This window comes from Aethalodelphis obliquidens, unplaced genomic scaffold (genome assembly GCF_003676395.1).
Source record: "Aethalodelphis obliquidens isolate GAN/ISIS:26980383/991018 unplaced genomic scaffold, ASM367639v1 scaffold6, whole genome shotgun sequence".
Lineage (NCBI taxonomy): Eukaryota > Metazoa > Chordata > Mammalia > Artiodactyla > Delphinidae > Aethalodelphis > Aethalodelphis obliquidens.
This window is the reverse complement of record NW_020837950.1, coordinates 43,558,998-43,578,792: the sequence shown is the minus strand read 5'-3', so window position 1 is coordinate 43,578,792 and position 19,795 is coordinate 43,558,998. Positions and strand designations below refer to the sequence as shown.

The following is a 19,795-nucleotide window of genomic DNA, read 5'->3' as shown; positions in this document are numbered from 1 at the left end:
CCCCCCACTTTAAGGAATATCACAGAATTAAGAGTTTGGGACAGATGGCTAATTAAGTAAAAATATGGAAGTAAAATTTCTTTTGCATTTCTCATGGCTGAAGGGTACTTAAAGGTACATAGAATCCCGTTCCATAGTGACCTTATTCTGCACGTGAGAATGATTTGTTTTCTCTCCTACATTATGTAGGCTCATGAAAATTCGTATTGATGAATTTATTTTTAAAAAATTTCTTCAGCAAAACGTGAATAAGCAAGAGGAAAATGAATTCATTCATTCTTATTTCATGAAAAATAACAGAACATCCATTGAGGCTTTTATCTAATCTGAAAGTGAAAAAAAGGTCAATGAGTGGAACACTGGTGAAATTTCTGAGTAAAGTTTAATTTTAAATTATAAATTTTTATATAAAGTACTTGAAGTAGGAAAAAGAATTTCAGAACTCTGGTCAATATATTTACAATAATGTCTATAGCTAAAGAAAAGTGAAATAAAAGGATTAACAAAAATACTATACATTTTAATTGCTGACTTGTTAATTCTCAAAAACGTTGTCTTAGAAAATGACATTAGGACTATAATGAATCTCAATATGATATTTAATGTTATGAAATTCTGGAAACAAAAAAGGGAACAAATTGGATTATAGGAAATTAATATTTTAGGTAATAATTTTAGTTTACATATAATTAGTACTGTTAATGTACTAATTATAATAGTATTATAATATTATAGTATTAATAACATTATCTATAACAAATGAAGCCAGGTTTTTTTATAAAATAATATACCAATCCTGAGAAATTTTCCATGGTAGAATAACAACATATTTTACTAGAAAAATAAATGAGGAAATAACTCCTACTGTCTTAAGCTGTTTGAGCAGTTAACTGCATGTGTCCATGTGTTGGCCAAACAAGAGCCCTTGTAGTACTTGCTCTTGTGTCAGCTCTTGTGTCAGTCAGCAAGACGGTCCTCAGAGGATCACTGGGACTTCAAAGGAGAGCAGCTGGGGGCCAGATGGGGCGAGTGGTAGCCACGAAAGGGTTAATTTGGTAATTTCCTTAGCAAAGTGTCTTCTTCCCTGGCAGCTTTCCTATTATTTACACAAAAAAGTCATGGTGCTGAATTATAAGAGAAAAAGAATTGGTCTCTAACCTTCAAATTATTTTTCTTCTGCAATATCTGGTTCACTCAGTATAACCCACTCTTATCTAATTCAGAATTATTATAAACTTTAATTGTGAACTTGTTATGAGGATCATCTGTGAGTGAGTCTGTGTGTGTGTGTGAGAAAGAGAGAGAGACAGAGAGAGGGAGATGGTTTGGGAAGAGGGATGGATCTGTCTAAAACTTGGACTGAAATTGTGTAAATGAACTCAGAAAATTTATCTTAAGTGAGTGTAAGCAAACCTTCAGATCTGTTGTGGCCACATTGGTCTTTGGAAGTAGTCTGCAATGTAAGGGCATTGCATGGCAAACTCATAGCTTGGCTTTTATCCTCATGAGGTCTTAGGTTGGTAACAATCCGGGGATAAAGGAAGCTAAATGGCCCCACTTGGTGAGAGGAGAGGAAGGTATGAGAACTTAATAGTGGAGAGGCTGCTAAATATAGTGTCTGCTGGCCGTTTCCATAAACCACAAAATGCTCTTTAAGTTCTTCAAACCAAATCACTTCAACCACTAGATAAGGTTTCAATGCATGATATTATTATGCTGCCGCCTTTTTTCCCCCTTCCAAGTTAATATCTTTGTTTTGATTTTGGCTGGGGAAGTTCCTTTGTTGGTCAGCCGCAACATTTCCATTAATTCCCATAAATTCCCCATCTCACAATGCTTGCCAGTTTTCTCCCTGCCCAAACAGGAGAGAGAACATTCGCAGTGTTGCATGAAACATCTAAAATTAAAATTATTTTTCCCAGAGCTTCCGACCACTGGATTGTGAATAACTTTGATATTATTCACAACCTTCCTAATCAAAGCAATGAACTTGGGAATACTTTTTATTTTACCTAGGAACTAAAAATCTTTATGATATTAGAAATTATTTATAGGTTTTAAAAAATAAAGGGGTACCAGAATTGCTTCAGAGATTTCAAAGAAATCCTGCCCGGAGCAGTGATCCCTGAGAGCTTAGAGGGCATTCCCCTTCAATTCCTAACATCACGGAGTTACCCAAGAGGCTTCATGGGCCTAATCCAGCAATCTAATCAGTCACCAATCCAAGTGGCCAATATATTTACTAAATATCGATCAGGTGTGAAGCAAATTGGTCCTCACAGACACTGTGGCAATGATTACGTGGGCAGAGTTAACTAGAATTTCACGTGTAAATAAATTAGAGAAATTAGTCTGTTAGTAGAATGATTAGGAACCTCCATTTACTGAGCGTATCTTACCGTGTATCAGGCATGGGCTAAGTACTTCATAGATACAATCTCTTGAATTACTGACAACAACCAGAGAGAGAAACATTATCTTAAAAATTTTACAGATTTTTGGGCATTGCTCCTTTAATCAGTTTGCCCAAAGGGTACATGCTCACCAATGGAAGAGTCAAGATTTAAGATTCTGAAGGCCATGCTCTGAACCCTTGCTACTCCATGCTATTGAATTGAACCCTGCTTAGCCAGGCTTTGGGAAGAACGGAAAAGAATAAACTTCTTTGCACTTGAACCGTTTTCTGATTGAAAGGAACCCAAAGAGAGATCCATACTGGTTCTGTGCAGTGTCCATATGAGATACCCTTAGCTCCTGGAAGGATCCCCATTCAATCCATATGCAACTCTTTCTTTCTCAGAGGGCACAGGAACACCTGGTGAGGTCTCATTGAAACAGCTATGTGATAAAAATGAAAGCAAGGAGCCAAAAGGGCTTTCCCCTGTCAGGCACTTTTTTTTTTTTTTTTTTTTTTTTTTTTCCCGGTACGCGGGCCTCTCACTGCTGTGGCCTCTCCCGTTGCGGAGCACAGGCTCCGGACGCGCAGGCTCAGCGGCCATGGCTCACGGGCCCAGCCGCTCCGCGGCATGTGGGATCTTCCCGGACCGGGGCACGAACCCGTGTCCCCTGCATCGGCAGGCGGACTCTCAACCACTGCGCCACCAGGGAAGCCCAGGCACTGTTTTAAGTGCTTTCCATGCAGTATCTCAATTCTACCTTCACAGCAACCCTATGAGGTAAATTCTCATGTTCTGGGGCCAGAGTTAAGTGGGGGTCGGGAGGAGATTTTTCTACTCAAATATGTGTGTAAATGCTACCTACTGTATTCTCTTTTTAATGATTCATAGTTCACATTAGCCTAGTAAAGGCTCTGAGAATTTCTGCAGTAAAGAAACTTATCTTTGTTCTAGCCAGAATATTCAAAATTTATTTTAATATATACTATCGCCACTAACACCTATTAACATGCCACAGAGTACAGATTGAGGATTGCTGTTCCAGATCTTCAGTAATAGCCTGAATTCAGAAGCAAAGCCATGGGCAAATCTTTAATGGCTAGGAGGTGGGGAGGGGGGCAGCCCGTGGAGAGGGGTGTTATTCCAGTGATTCTATAGACCACACCAGGGACACTGGGCTCAGGTGAGCAAAGCTGCATTCCACGTGCCAATCAGAAAATTGTTTGCCAATGCAGAAATACATAGAGGGAAAGTCTGGCGCTTAACTACAGGTTGGCACTCGACCCAAACCTTTGAGCATTTCTGCTGTTTTCTAATGCAAATCTTTCATCTAATGATCTGGTGATTCCGTGGCTTAGGGCAGACTAGCACCATGAAGGTAACTGATGATAACAGGGTAAGTCTGTTCAAGCAGAGGTAATCTTGTTACATTTGCTTGTGAAAATTGTTGGTATTTCACAGCCTGCTGCTTAACTCAGGACTCTGGGGAAAGGTTTAGCAAGTGATTTAGATTCAAAATCCCGTCACCTCTCTGGCTGCATGGGATCAATTTAGAGTTTAGCATCAGGACAGAGACCAAAAGGAGGCATGCAAGGTTGGCCGTGGAAACAACTGGAGTTAGAGGATCCAAGTGGCAAAATGAGTAAGGGAATGAACTATCACTGGAGTTCAGGGTTTGAAGCTGAGGATGTAGAATGAATGGTTATGAAGCCTTCAAAAGTGTGAGCCCCAATGAGGAACCTCATTAATGGGTTGGATTTGGAAAGATACAGAGCACTCGAACCTGTGTCCCCTGCATTTGCAGACGGATTCTTAACCACTGCGCCACCAGGGAAGTCCTTCAATGACTTACTATGGAAAAAAAAAAAACTTACTAAACTTTTTTTATATTTATTGCATATTAAAATAATATTTTGGATAGGTTGGGTTAAACTAAGTATATCATTAAGATTAATTTTGCCTGTTTCTTTTCACTTTTTTAACACGGTTAACAGAAAATTCTAAATTAGTATGTGGCTCCCACTAATGGATATTCCTGCTGTAAATCTTGCCCACACTACTGTAAATAGCCCCTTTATACTCTTCAAATACACAGCTTAAATATGCCATCAGTTTTGACTGGTGGAACCTTAACTGATTCCACTAAAACCAAAATAAAAGCCAAAACCAAAAAACTGTGACTAATTTTATTTCTGTGAGTTAAATCACCACTGTTTTTAAAGAGAAAAAAAATAGGCTTCTTTGGGGGGATACATATATTCAGTGGGCACTATTAGCTTGGTGACACTTGGCTTTTGATGTTTCCTAAACAATTTTTACAGTGTGCTCTAGAAGAGTAATCCTCAAAAATGTTTCCGGAATGGAAGGAAGTATTAATATTGTTAAGTAGCTATCAGATGCCAGAAAATTTTTTGATAGATTATCCAATCTCCCAGACCACACTCCGTTTCTTCCGCAGCCCCACGGGTAACACTTTCAAACAGACCTAGAAAAGACCATAGCTCACAAAACTTCCATGAAAAGGAGCTTCTAGCGGAGGCTTGTCAGGTCACTTGCAGGAAGGCAGAGACAGAGGTTTGGTGGGATAAATCAAGCTGGTCTGGGCAGGCTGCGTTCTGCTGAGCCCACCGCCAACCCCAGCGCAGTCTCACCCCATCCTTAATCGGAGTGCTACGTGGACCATTAGGCAGTCTTGCTTCCCTTTAATGACACTGGGAAAGGATGAGGATGTAAAGAGAGGCTCAGAGATGTAAACTGTACCCAAATCACAAAAGGGACGAAGGTCCTTGAGCTTGGGGTTGAAAACATCATAGTGCTGCCTCCCATTCTTATTTTCAATCTATGCATAATTTGATCCTCCTGCATTTGACTCTGACCTACTCTGTAATTCTTCATGGGAGTTTTAAAGTGATGTTTACACACATGTTAGCAGTTGTTGCTTTGGACTTCACTGTATCCTCCCTAGCTAAGTGGGTGTGAAATAAAAATGTGTTTTTAAATGCAGGTAGGGACTGTACTTGAACCCATGTTAATTCTGGAACTGTGCACAGCTGAGTGACATTAAACACTAAAAAGGGAATTACAGAACCGCCAGAATCACTGCAGAATTGGTCATGGTTTTGTACTCCTTATTTAGTGCAAGGAATTCTTTGGGTGCATAATAAATAGTGACTATCTGATTAAATGTAACAAAGAAAGGGATGCTCCTTCCTTTATCCATTTTATAGTTTTGGTCTGATCTAATATGACTATGTGACCATCTAGACGTGCTCTCATCTAAACTCTTTTGAAACTGAAAACAGAGGCAGTGTTACCTGGGGATTAAAAGAGAGCTTGGAAGCAGGCAGACCAGAGTTCAGCTGTGTTATCTAGATGCTGTATGACTGTGGCCTAGTTCCTATACCTCTCTACACCTCAATTTCCTTGTCTGCAAGAAGAGGGTAACAGCATAGCAGTTAGAGTTCTTCAGGTATAAGCAACAGAAACCAACTCTTAAGCAACGTATACAAAATACTTTTTTAAAAAGGAATTTATTGTAAGGATATGAGAAAGCTGAAATAATCAAATGAAGGAATGAACTGAGCCTCAGAAGAGCATGAACCCATGGCACTCCAGGGTTCTAGAAAACAAGACCTTTGGGGCCTTATTAGGGCACCTCAGCCAAAATAAAAGACCTCTTACAAAATTTCATCCTTTGGCTTTTTTACTCAAGATGCAAATTCCCAGAAAGAGTCTGAGTGGCCTAGTTGAGGTCCTGCCTTCCTTTCCTTGATGAAGGGAGGGCAGGAGAAGGAAGGGTACCCCCACTGACAAACTGTAGTAAATGAGGGAGGCTGATTTCTTAAATAAAACATCAGGGTGGCGTTACCAAGGAAAGGGATATGGGTGCTGGACAAGCAAAAGAAATGAAGTATTTTATATTCTCTTGGCTTATAGAGTCATTATGCTGTTCAAATGAGATCACTGACATAGGTACACACAGTAACAGTACATATAAATTGTCAATAAAGATAATTTTTAAAAATTATCAATAAGAAAAATTTCATAATTTAGTTTATTCTTCTCATTATGCTCTCAGAGCATATTTTAAACACACACGCACACAAACAGAGCAGTCCCTTAGATTTTACTAACGGGGGTATTGTAACAATTTGCTAACTAGATAGATATATATGGAAAACAAAATAAGTAGTAATTATGTCCCAAATAGATAGCATGCAATTATTTAATTAAAAAATCTGCCTTCACTTTTTCAAACATAAGCCAACAATAAATCCCACGCCATCTATTTTAGTTATGGTAAATCATAGTCATATGTGGTCGTGATTATGGCTAATTGTGGGATAAAGGATTTAATTTTAGAGTATGAATGAAATACACTCTTGTTGACATTTATGCATGACAGTCTCGGAACAATAGGGGAAGAGCTAACAGCCATGTGATGAAAATCCCCCTATAAAGAGAATAATAAAGAACATTTAAATCAAGGATTCTGATTCTTAATGATGGTACTGATGATTCTAGAAGCTTGGGCTCTCCATATTTAGAATGCACCAGCTGCTTCAAATTAGAGAGACTGTAGACTCTTCTGACGTGGGTTCATTGATGGGGTGTGTGTGTGTGAGAGAGGGAGAGAAGTCTTTCCAGCTATGTGCAAACAGAAAGTCTAGAACACTTCCCTGAACTATCGGTCTACAGAGGAAAATATTCTGTGGTAAACTGCTATCCCACACTAAGACTGCAAATCTACATTGAAATTTGTAACTTTTTAAAGAACATTAAGAGAGATTCTATTTACACTTGGCCTGAAATTGCTTGTGGACTGAACGAAAGTGCCAGGAACTTAAAAGGAACCAACTGTATTATTTTTTTTCAAACTTCTGCTTTCACTTCACAATAATGTCTTCCATTAAAACTAAATGATTAGCACCCTTAAAGCAAGGCCTCAAACAATTAACATAAGACTCGAAGTTGTTTCCCTCACTGGAAATTTTTAGTAAAAATCAAAATATTCATTCAGTATCAAGAGGAAGCAGAGAATGCCCTCTGCTTCTATAACACATCTCTAGTAAGAGAAACTCCTGCTGCACTACTACATAGTGTCAAGATATAATGCCTGTCAAAAGTTTTCAGGGACTTCTGCAAATAAATATGGGTTGAAGGAAATTTTAAATTGCGCCATTTTATAATTGTACTGTGTGCAGTACACTCTTGATATTGAAATCACCCTTTCTATTCTGGAAATATCTTAACATTCACACAGTGACTCTGAGCTACCATTAGGGGGCAATGTGGAGGAAGCTTGGCTAACTGGGATCTATTGATTCCTTTCAGTGTATTTTTCATTTCAATGATTGTATTTGTCCTCTCTGATTGTTCTTTATATTTTCTTTGTTAAAAAATTCTAACTTCTGGCTCTGTACATTCGTTCTCTTCCCAAGTTCTTTGACCATCTTTACGATGCTTATTCTGAACTCTTTCTTGGGTAGACTGCCTCCCTCCACTTCACTTAGCTGTTCTGGGGTTTTATTTTGTTCCTTCATCTGGAACATATTCCTCTGCCACCTCATTTTGTCTAAGTTGCTGTTGGTAGTTTTATGTGTGTGGCAGGTCGGTTACATTTCTCAACCTTGGCGAAGTGGCCCTCTGTAGGAGGTGCACTCCCCTCTGGTCACCCAGGTTCTAGGGCTTTCCCCGAAGATGTGTGGGTCCTTCTGTGGCTTAGGCTGACTTTGTGGGCAGGCTGACAGGCCTGGTTGGCTCCTAGTCTGGTCGGTTGCCAGGCCTGTCCTGTGTGGATGCTGTTGGCTGCTGTTTCGCAGAGTCTGGTTACAAGGTGGCTGATTGCAGAACCCTAGGGGGCCCTAGGGCTAGTGCTCGCTCACCAGTGGGCAGAGTCAGGGTGCCCGAAGGCCCACTGGCGGGGGTGTTGCCCACCCACTGGCAGGGGAAGCCAGAACGTGGGATTCTAGTGCCAGTCTACTGGCAGGCAGAGCTGGTTCCTGGAGTCTGGCTACAGGACCCAGGGATCCCAGAGCTTGCTTCAGCTGGTTGGGGTGGGGGGTTCCTGACACAGTTGGGTATGAGGTCTGGGGTGTCCCGAAGGTTGTGAGGTGGGCCAGGGCCCAGCTAGTCCCAGGGTATGTTGTGGCCTGTGTTGCAGGATCATAGTTTTCTTGCTTCTGGTGTCTGCCCCTGGTGGGTGAGGCTGGTCTAGAGGCTTACGCAGGCTTCCTGTCGGGAGGGTGCCTGCCCACTGATGGGTGGAGCTGGGTCTTAGCCCTCTGGTGGGCTGGGCCATGTCTAGGGGCATGTCTGGAGGCAGCTGTGGGCTCTTCAATCTTTAGGCAGCCAGTCTGCTGATGGGAGGGACCATGTCCCCACCCAGTTAGTTGTTTGGCTGAGGTGTCCCAGCACTGGACTCTACAGGCTGTTCAGTGAGGTCAGGTCTTTGCACTAACGAGCCAATATGTCAGCTGCCAGGAGTGTTCTCGCATTTGAATGTTCCCCAGTATGTCTCCCACCAGTGTCTATGTCCCACAGGTGAGCTGCAGCCCTGCCACACACACCTCTCCAGGAGACTCTCTAAGACCAGCAGGTAAGTCTGGTGCAGGCTCCTATCAAATTACTGATTTCTCCCTGTGTCCTGGTGTGCATGAGATTTTGTGTGTACCCTTTAAGAGTGAAGTCTCTATTTCCCCCAGTCCTGTGGGGCTCCTGCAGTTGAGACCTGTTGGCCTTCAATGCCAAATGCTCTGGGGGCTCATCTTCCTGGTGCCAGACCCCCTGGTGCCAGATCTTCTGGAGCCAGAACCCGCTTCGTTCTGGTCCCTTCTTTATGTCTCTAGTTGTAGAAGATCTTTTCTGGTAGGTTCCAGTCTTTATCATCAATGGTTATTCTGCAGATAGCTGTGATTTTGACGCACTCGTGAGAGGAGGTGAGCACAGGGTCTTTCTGCTCTACCATCTTGGCTGCTTTCTGATCCAGCATCAGCTGGGATCTAAACTGAGTCCTGATCAAAGACTCAGGTGGATTTTGTATTGTATATTTGAATATCTGAGTGAGATTCCTTTCCTTCCTCATTCCCTCCCACCTTCCTCAATTCCTTCTTTCCTTCCTCTCCCCCTCCCTCCCTTTCTTCCTTTACTTAAATGTTTTGTGATAATTATAGATTCACAAACAGTCGTAATAAATAACATAGATTTGCTGTACTCTTTGCCCAGTTTCTCCCAGTGGTAACAGCTTGCAAAACTATAGTACAATATCACAACCAGGATAATGACATTGATATAGGTTAAGGTATAGAACATTTCCATTCCACAGGGACCTACCATGTTCCCTTTTATAGTCACGTCTACTTCTCTCTTGCCCTAATTCTGTCATTTCAAGAATGTTCCATAAATGGAGTCATACAGTGTATAATCTTTGGAGATTGGCTTTTCTCACTCAGTGTAATTTTCTGAAACTTCATTCAAGCTGTTATGTGTATCAACAGTTCATCCATTTTATTGCTGAGTAGTATTCCATTGTATGCATACGCCAGTTTGTTCAACTATTCACCTGTTGAAAGACATTTGGGTTTGTTTTCAATTTTTGTCTATTGAGAATAAAGCTGCTACAGAAGCTTGCATACTAACGTTCATAGCAGCATTATTCACAATAACCAAAAGGCAGAAACAACTCAAATGCACATCAACAGATAAATGGATAAACAAAATGTGGTATATATATATAAGCATGGGATATTATTCGGTCTTAAAAAGGAATGAAATTCTGTATATGCTACCACATGGATGTACCTTGAAAGCATTATGCTAAGTGAAATAAGTCAGACACAAAAGGACACATTGTATGATTTCACTTATATGAATTACCAAGAATAGGCAAATTCACAGAGACAGAAAGTAGCATAGAGGTTATGAGAGGCTGAAGGAAAGAGAGAAATGGGGAGCTATTTAATGAGCATGAAGTTTCTGTTTGGAATAATGAAGAAGTTCTGGAAATGGATAGCGGCGACGGTTGCACAATATTGTGAATGTTCTTAATGCTAGTGAATTGTACACTTAAAAATGGTAAATTTTATGTTATGTATATTTTACTGCAATTTAAAAAAAAAGAATATATAAGCATCTGTGCATAGGATTTTGTATGAACAGAAGTCTTAATTTCTCTGGGATGAAAGTCCAGGAGTGCAATTGTTGGTTTGTGTGATAGTTACATTTTTGTTTTTCGAGAAAATGCCAAACTGTTCTCCAGACTACTATGCATTTTAATTCCCATCACTAGTGTGAGTGATCCAGTTTCTCTGCATCCTCACCAAAATTTGGTGTTGTCACTAATATTTTTAAAAATGTTAATCATTCTGATAGGTGTGTATTGCTATCTCATTGTGGTTTTAATCTGCATTTCCCTAATAACCAATGACGTTGAACATCTTTTCAGATGCATTTTGCCAATTTATATACCTTCTTAGGTGAAATATCCCTGCGTGTCTTTTGCCTACTTTCTAGATGTATTGTTTGCTTTTTTACTGTTGACTTTTGAGAGCTCTTTGCATATTCTACATACTAGACCTTTGTCAGAGATGTAGTTTGCAAACATTTTCTACTACTCTGTCACTGTCTTTTAATCCTTCTAACAGCATCTTTCATAGAGCAAAAGTTTTAAATTTTGATGAAGTCTGATTTATCATTTTTTCTTTTTTGTGGATAATATTTTTTGTGTGTCGGGTCTAAGAACTCTTTGCTTAGTCCTAGATCCCACAGTTTTCTCCTCCTTTTTTTTTTCTAAAAATTTTATAGTTTTACATTTACACTTAAACCCATGATTTATTTTGAGTGAATTTTTGTATAAGGTATACAATTTAGGTCAAGATGATTATTATTTCCCTTATGGATAACCAATTGCTTTTGCACCATTTGTTGAAAAGAGTATCCTTTCTCCATCAAATTTTTTAAGTAACCCTGAAATAATGCTGTTTTCTTCCTTCCTTCCCCCCTCCCTCCCGTCCTCTTACTCTTTTTGGCCACTGCTTTACGTTATCAACAGTATCTTCACTGTAGCTGTTTTTCTTTCTGTAAACAGAAGTTTGGGCACCTTCATGCTATGAAGTTTGATGACTGTGTATATGGAAGGCACAAATTTATATTCTCCTATATATTTATAAAACACCTAAATCAGCATTTTGCTAGCCCATTTTTGTACTTTCATAATCATCATGTTAATTAATAAGCAAAAGAGAGATGGAGACAGGTAAAACATTCCAGTCCTCTCTTTGTTGTACAAGGTACTCAGCAGCCTCAGTTCATCTGGATTTATTTCTGTTCTGGTGTATTAGGAGCACCAGGAACTTGGCAATGAGGCACAGGTGACTTTGTAGTTAGCAAAAGTGGTGCTGAGAGCAGTAATTTATGCAAATAGATCCTATACATTCCTTCTTTCCTCCCTCCTTCCCTCTCTCCTTCCTCCTGTGAATAGTTAATAAATAACTGGGAATAATATGTTACACAAAATAGACAGGTCTTTGCTTTCATAGAGGTTTTATCCTAGTGACGGAGGAAGAAGACAAGTAAATAGATTAAATAATCACGGATTAGAATGAATGCCATTTTATAAGGTTTTATCATTGTCATACACTGAAATACTTCAAACCTTCAAATATTAGTTGTGTTGACTGTGAAAACAGAATTACAAAATGTGTCATTAGAGTGATATGTTTTGATTCATTGACACTATTTTATTGATTTGCCCAATATTTATTGCATATACCACCATTGTGCTAGTTGCTGCTATAATCCCGAAGAAAAAAACTTCATAGGTTTTGATTTCCAAGAATTTATAATTTAGCTGAGGAGATAAGAATATACATAAACAAGTGTCATATAAAGAGAATGAATGATACATGAAAGTAAAAAATGACAAGAGTTCAGTGAAGAGGCACAGTCCCTTCCCTTGGGAATAATCATGGAAAAGCATGGGTAGGCGACATCGTAAAGCTGGGCTTTGCAGCCAACCTTAAAGGAAGACAGGATTTCAAGTAGTCAAAGACCATGGAGGAGGCAAAGGGTAATGGAATGATGGCCCTAAGAAAGGCTCAGCGTGGGGAGAAAACATGACTCCTCTGTTTCAGAAATGATACAAAGACCCGTTTGACATAGTTTAAAAAGTAGGTGATTCAAATACAAAGGGAACAAAATGCATGGCAATGCATTTTGAATGCTAGTGGAGAGATGTCTATTTGTACCCTGACCCTGTACTCACAACAGCTTCTAGAAGAATTCAAACAAAGATTCAGGCTTTAAAGAGGATGGAAGACTGTTTCCATTTGTGTAATACCTTTTAAGATTTTAGACTGAATAATGAATAAAGTGTAATGTTTTATTTAAAAAATTTTATTTTTCCAATGAAAGGCTAGAAATACTTAACTAATGTGTCAACATGAAATCACAATAATTTGACTGGTATTTCAATTTACTTAAAAAAGTGAATTCAGACCATACCTTTATGAATCCACAGGGCACAATTTTGCTTTACTCTGATTCCAGCCATTATTACAATATACATTCCAATATATTTTGCATCAGCAAAATTATGAGCAGATCATTTTCACCTGTTGCTTTTTTCAATCGGGCAGCATGTTCAGGAGTTGGAGTCCTGACCTGTATTGAATCCTTGCTCGTGTCACTTAACAATAATAATGTTTATGTCATGTTGTTTTTGTTAAGGATAAAAGGAGACCAGGTATGTGAATTTTTTAAAAAATTGGTATAGTGCAAATTTAACATTATTAGATAATAAACTTCATGATGGCTTAGACTGCCCTTCATATATCTTTGCATTCCCCGAGTGCCTACTGTGGTACCTGGCACACAGCACCTATTTACTATCAGTAGCATTATTGAAAATAGCAACAATACCACAGTACATTTATTTGCCTGTACACATAGAGTCTGTTTTTACGTTTGTTGATGAATAAATGAATGTTCTATGAACTTGTTTATAAAGAACTTATTATGTAGTTATTCTGTTTAATCATAGTGAACCATTCAGAATAGAAAAGTCATATTACTTGTGTCAAAGAAAACACCACTCACAGAATTATTACTCGTTATACTTCTGGGATGATATATCTAGTGCAACGCCGAATAAAAGTCAAATTACATGTGTTCTACTGGCTTCACTTTATGTTTAAGCAGATATAATATAGTCAGTATATAACATGCTGAAAAGTTAAGAAGTTTAAACTAAATATTTAAACTTAATTTTTGACAACATGATTATATATATGTGTGTATACATATAAACATAAATATATCTATAAGTATATACCTATATATGCAAATATGTAGATGTATAGATATTACAGATATACAACCATATGGTCTAAATTGAAATTAATACTGCTAGTGCCTCAGAATGTGTTGAGTTTCAAATCACATTGATAGTGAAACAAAATAAACATGTATAGCTATATAGCAATTATGTTGTTAAAATTTAAATTTTATTCCAGAACTCTTACTGCATTCTATATGGGAGAAGCTTTCTGTAATATAGATTGGTGTAGCAGAAACTGTAATACAACTACCAAAATGAAATTTTATGTGTAGGTTTGTGGATGAGTAATTTTAGACTTGTGGTGGTAAAGTGACTAGTTTCATGTATTGTCCCCTTATGAATCTATTTGACCATTTATAAAAGTCTTATGTGGTTAAATGTCTAGGTTTAACAAAGAAACAAACACCTGGATACTGTGATGTATGAGAAAAGACAGAAACTGCATCTGTGCACGAGTGCAGCAAGTTTAAGTCGGTAGTAAGTCTTTGAACAACATGGCATCTGCTGAGTGTGTTACACACTTAGCAGAGCAGATCCTGAACACGTGCAAGTCCTCACGGTTTTGGTCAGCAGCAGTGTCCAACAGTGATATGGGGCTCCTTCTAGGATAAGTCACAAGTATGTAATTTACCATGGAGTGGCCTATTTATGGTACACAGGAGGATACCTTGCTGGTTGTTTTTTTCCAGAGTTATTAAATCTTAGCAGCAGTTAACATCCAGGATACTGTATGACTTTACACAAGATGACAGGATGCTTCCTACACTCTTCCTGTCTTTGAAAAAATGATATTAAGTAGTCTAATCAGAACTCAAGGAATGGGAAAAATGTGAGTTTTTGAGCCAGATGAACTTGCCTTCAAATCCTGGCTCTTTATTTAGCTTTTTTTGGCCCAAGTTTTAGTCTTTTTGTATAACAGACAGAACAATATGCACCTTGTATGGTCATTTTGAGTATTAAATGAGATAATGGATGCAAACCTTCAGTATAATGCCCGACATCTATTAGATGCTCACACTCCCTCATCCTTCAACATCACACCTCCTTTCCATTTCCTATCGTCCAAGGAGAAACTAACAAAAAAATCTTAAGAGTTTTATAAATTTTCAAAGTAAAAACTTTGAATGTTTTCCTGTTGAAAACTGATGCTGATTCATATAAAAAGAATGCAATAGCTTCTGAGATGTTGGTACCTATAAGAAAAAGCCAGCAACTGTTCTAAGAACTTTGTATATGTTATTATTTTAATCCATACAGTAATAAATACCCCATCTGGTAGATATTATTCTAAGCATTTTGCATATGCTTATCATAACAATCATGAGAAAGAAAGTACCAACTTACTTATATTGGCCTTATTACAAGAGTACAAGCTCGGCAAGAGGAAGGCATGTTTAACAACCACCTTGTATTTTAATGTTACTTTGCTCTGCACTTAATACGTAGTCAAGAAACATTAGCTGATTGTTCTTTCTTGAGAACTTTCACTGCTAAACCCAGAACGATGACAGTATAGAGACTCCATTTCCCTGATCCAAGTACTAACCAAGAAGCTCTAAGCAGTAAAGATGTACCTAGTAAGCGAAAAAGCAAGAGTCCTACTTTGTAATTTGTGAATAACCTTGATAAAGTTCAAACCTTGGGAACTGGTTTGTTCATTTATGTAAAGATGGGGTGGAGAGGTGGGGTGGGGGGGGAAGAGAAAGAGTGAGAGAGAGGGAGGAAGGGAAGGAGGGAGGGAGGAAGGGAGATGACAGTTCTCTAAATCCTCACGTGTTCGAGATGACTAGCGAATTACTCTTGAAGTACTCAGATTGCATTTCAGGTGTTGCGCTGAAAAAAGGTGTATAAGCAAAAGATTTATTAGGGCGCGACCAGTCTGAGACCCTTACTTCTCTGAACCTATTAACTAGCATCACAAAGGAATGGACGCTCCATTACAATGGACTTAGAATACCAAAGGGAGTAGTGTCAGGTTGCTACATCTGGATTATTTTCAGGGGTGGAAAATAAAATAATGAGGATACCAACTGGGCCACCCACTGCAAAATGTGGGTGACCAAATAAGCCAACGGAACCTCTAATGAGTATTTACTCCAAAGGACTCTGCATGTAAACTATTTCCAGACTGATGTGGTGCCAGGCTCAGAGGATTAAGTCTTTCGATGGCTTTTGTTGGTCAGCAGCCAAAGCATCTAGGAACAAAGGAGGGGGTCTCCTTATTAAACATATCAAGAATATTACTTTCAGACAAGAAGAATGCAAAGAATGGATCAAAGAACACCATAAAATAGATGGAAGACAGTAGAAATAAGTAATAACAGCATCATTCATACTCTGAGTTCAGGGTGATTTCGTTTAGTTAGGGCATTATTTTTCAGAAGACTTTAAAGCACTGCTTAACATTTATGTGGTCTGGCCTACATTATAGGTAGTTGTGTACATGTCTTTGGTTTTGATGTTCTGGAGGGCAGGAGTTTCCTCTGCCCTGTCTCATGAGTGCGCCATTAATCTTCTGGTTCTTTCTTCTTCCAGCACTAATCAGAGTATAGGTATAGGTTGTTTTAAGAATTATTTCTGAAATATGTTAAATTGAATTTGCAACCACTATTGCTTTAATAATATAAAAAACATAAGGAGGAACATATCATGGTATTTTTTTTAAATTTTTTTTTTTTTTAAGGAGAGGTAAATCTGTAATACAAAGAAATTGCATGTCTAGAGGGAATAGCTCAATATCACTTAGAAAGTTAGTGGCTGGGTTTATCCTGACTTAGGGATCTTGTGTATCTCAGACTAATCAAAGCCCCCAAAGCAATGCAAATGACAGAGTACATATGGAAAATCACATTCTCTGTATGTTTACCCAGAGAAAATACAAAGCAAGAAAATGTTTGCACGCTGTGACAAAAGTCAGTGCTAGAACAGATTCTAAGATGGCCACCCAAACAAATGTTTACTTCTGTAAAGCAAAGCAAAGCAAAACAAAACCTAATTGGGTATTTTAAAAGTTTGAAACGTAACAACAACACTTACTTGATTCCTTTTTTCCGTTTCCAAATAGTTGTGTTAACATTTTGGAATATTTACCTTTCTGATTCTTCTCAAAGAAGTGGTCAATTGCATTTTATAGCAAGACTTCCTAAGAGACATTGTCAAATGTAAATCTTGGCCACCAGTTTCTCCCTCTTTAGGCACGAGGTAGCCACATGGGTATTCAGAGTTGGCCTGCAATCCTGGAACTGCACTGTATGGTTTAAAGACTTTTCCGATGATCAGCATTGCCTGTTTTGCCACAGTCCTAGCATAGATAACCGTCCCTCTTTTCTGAGTGGACTACAATTGCATGCTTGCAGTTATACACATATTCAGAAAGCTTCCAAAATATTTATTTATAGTCTTAATTTAACAGTCTCATATAGTGCCAGAAAATGTTTTCTGTGAAGTAGATAGCAACATTATCCCTATTTCATAAATGTGAAAACTGAGGTTACATAAACTTTGAAGGTCATGCAGCTCAAAAGTGATAAAACTGGGATTCAAACCCAAGCCACCTGGCTCAAGCACACTAAAGTTTGACCCAAACTCAAAAACACATGTTCTAAGGAAAATAATGATAGTGGTGGGATTTTCATAAAGTCCTATCCAACTCAGTATCCCTGAAACTGTATGGTATGCATCTCCCTCCTTTATTTCACATCCAGCTCCGTAGTAGAAATAGGAAGTTCTCCAGGTCTTATGCCCCTGGGGGGGGGGGGGGGGGGGGCCCCACATGGTAGATTTGAAAGGAAGGTTGGAATTATGGAGTGAAGGAGATTTCTGACCAGTTTACACTCCTGGGGATGCTTCTGTGCTCTCGAGGACTCCCTGTCTTCCTCTTGTCAGCTCCTTTCCTTTGCTACCACCAGTAAATTCCAGGTTGCTTCATTTCCCCTTACTTCAGAAGGCAGTAAAATATTTCTCACACCTAAAGCAAACAAACTGTATCAAAAACTTTTTCTTTTTTTTTGGCTGCCTTGGGTCTTCGTTGCTGCCCGCAGGCTTTCTCTAGTTGCGGCGAGTGGGGCTACTCCTCCTTGCGGTGCGCGGGCTTCTCATTGCGGTGGCTTCTCTTGTTGTGGAGCACGGGCTCTAGGCGCACAGGCTTCAGTAGTTCTGGTGCATGGGCTCAGTAGTTGTGAGTCGCGGGCTCTAGAGCGCAGGCTCAGTAGTTGTGGCGCACGGGCTTAGTTGTTCCACAGCATGTGGGATCTCCCTGGACCAGGGCTCGAACCCGTGTCCCCTGCACTGGCAGGCGGATTCTTAACCACTGCACCACCAGGGAAGCCCATATCAAAAACTTGTAAAGTTTCTATTGCCAGGGGGCAAAAAGAAACAGGTTGAAATTGTGTCAGAAGGGAAAACATACCCTCCTTTCTTTTTTTAAACTATCCTTTCCCCTCCCCACCCCATCATTTAAACACTACAATTGGTCCAAGTTATGTAATTGATTTTCAGAGTAAAGTTTTTTTGGTGTGTAATTCTGGAGTCAGCATGGCACTGAATTTCTGAGGGGAGGGCTGGGACACGTGGGAACAGATATATGAGGAAAGGGGGGCCTTAGCACTACTGAGAGAATAGGTCCCAGGAGAGATGGAGCTCAGGTAAATAGTCCTGGAGAAGAAGTGCGAGCACGTGGGATGGCTCCAGGCTGTGTGAGACGAGAGGGAAGAGGGGTCCCAAACCGGAGCCTAAAAGTTTGAGCAAAGGCAGAGGAAGGAAAGCCAGGCGTCGGTTCTCAGCAAAGATCATGAAACTGCTTCTTTGCAGTAATTGACTCCTGAAAAAAAAAGAATAATAAAAAAAAAAAGCATAAATCAGCCTCATCCTCCAGGAACCTAGCACTCAACTTAATTCCAGAAAGGAGTTGGGATTTGTTTTAGGTCAAATGCTGAGATTTCTTCTTGAGTACTTTTGTTTTACTCTGGGAGTGTCTCTAAGTTGACCAGTCATGCTTCTGTGAAATCCAAATTGGCAACATGGGAAAGGGAGGGAAAGAATATGACCATATATCTTGAGGGAGTGTCTTTTTATCTTCTCTTCAGTGGGGGAGTCAATAATATTAACTCCTTTTCTCTTAACCTGAAGGAACTACAACCAGAGCCAGCTCTTCAATTTTCTGTAAATCCCATGTGTGACAAGGGTTTGGGAATCTTGCCAACACATTCAAAGCCAAACTGCCCAGAAAGCCATATGGAAAATGAAGACTCAGTGACCTCATCATGCAGAGCATTTTATGCATTATGTAGTTCTGCTATCTGGTGGGCACACTGTGTTTCACAACAACTTTAATTAAAGGTAAATATAGGGGCTTCCCTGGTGGCGCAGTAGTTGGGGGGCCGCCTGCCGATGCAGGGGACACAGGTTCGTGCCCCGGTCCGGGAAGATCCCACATGCCGCGGAGCGGCTGGGCCCGTGAGCCATGGCCGCTGAGCCTGCGTGTCTGGAGCCTGTGCTCCGCGATGGGAGAGGCCACAACAGTGAGAGGCCCACGTACCGCAAAAAAAAAAAAAAAAAAAGGTAAATATAATATTTGCAATAAATTTAAGAATATGAAGCAAGGTCCCACTATTTAGACTCTTACTTTAAATCTTAATCACAATCAAGACCTCCTTAGTGGAGAGAAAAAAAAAGATTTCTGTGTATGTGCGTGCGCACACACACACACACACACACACACTAATATGCTAGAGAGAGGGCTGCTATGGTTGAATCACTTTAAGCAAGTTGCTAAACTATCCTAGCTTTATTATCCCCATCTATAAAAATGACAATAACAACCAAAATGAGACAAGCTCTGTAAAAAGTTGAGGAGCCCCACAGTGGATGGGGGCTCTATTTGACTTAGTTACCTCCAAATCTTGGACCTCTGCTACATCTCACTCTCTGAGGTTTCCTTTCTTCCCTTCTTTCCTCCCTCCATCCCTTTCTTCCTCTCTTCTTCCTTTCTTAACATGCATTTATCAGCTCTATTAAGTGCTATCTGTTGTGTTCAAGGTAATTAACAAAATCCCCAGCAGAGAAG

General features: G+C 39.5%; 1 protein-coding gene and 1 non-coding gene across 2 annotated transcripts in view; one reads left to right on the top strand and one right to left on the bottom strand.

Moving 5' to 3' along the window:
* The window catches only part of DKK2 (dickkopf Wnt signaling pathway inhibitor 2), a 106,542-nt gene that overhangs the window by 44,864 nt on the left and 41,883 nt on the right, over positions 1-19,795 (top strand). The gene's annotated exons all lie outside the window — the stretch shown is intronic.
* On the bottom strand, positions 7,324-7,437 carry LOC113619310 (U5 spliceosomal RNA). The gene has a single exon (XR_003432343.1). It is a non-coding gene; the product is annotated as a U5 spliceosomal RNA (small nuclear RNA).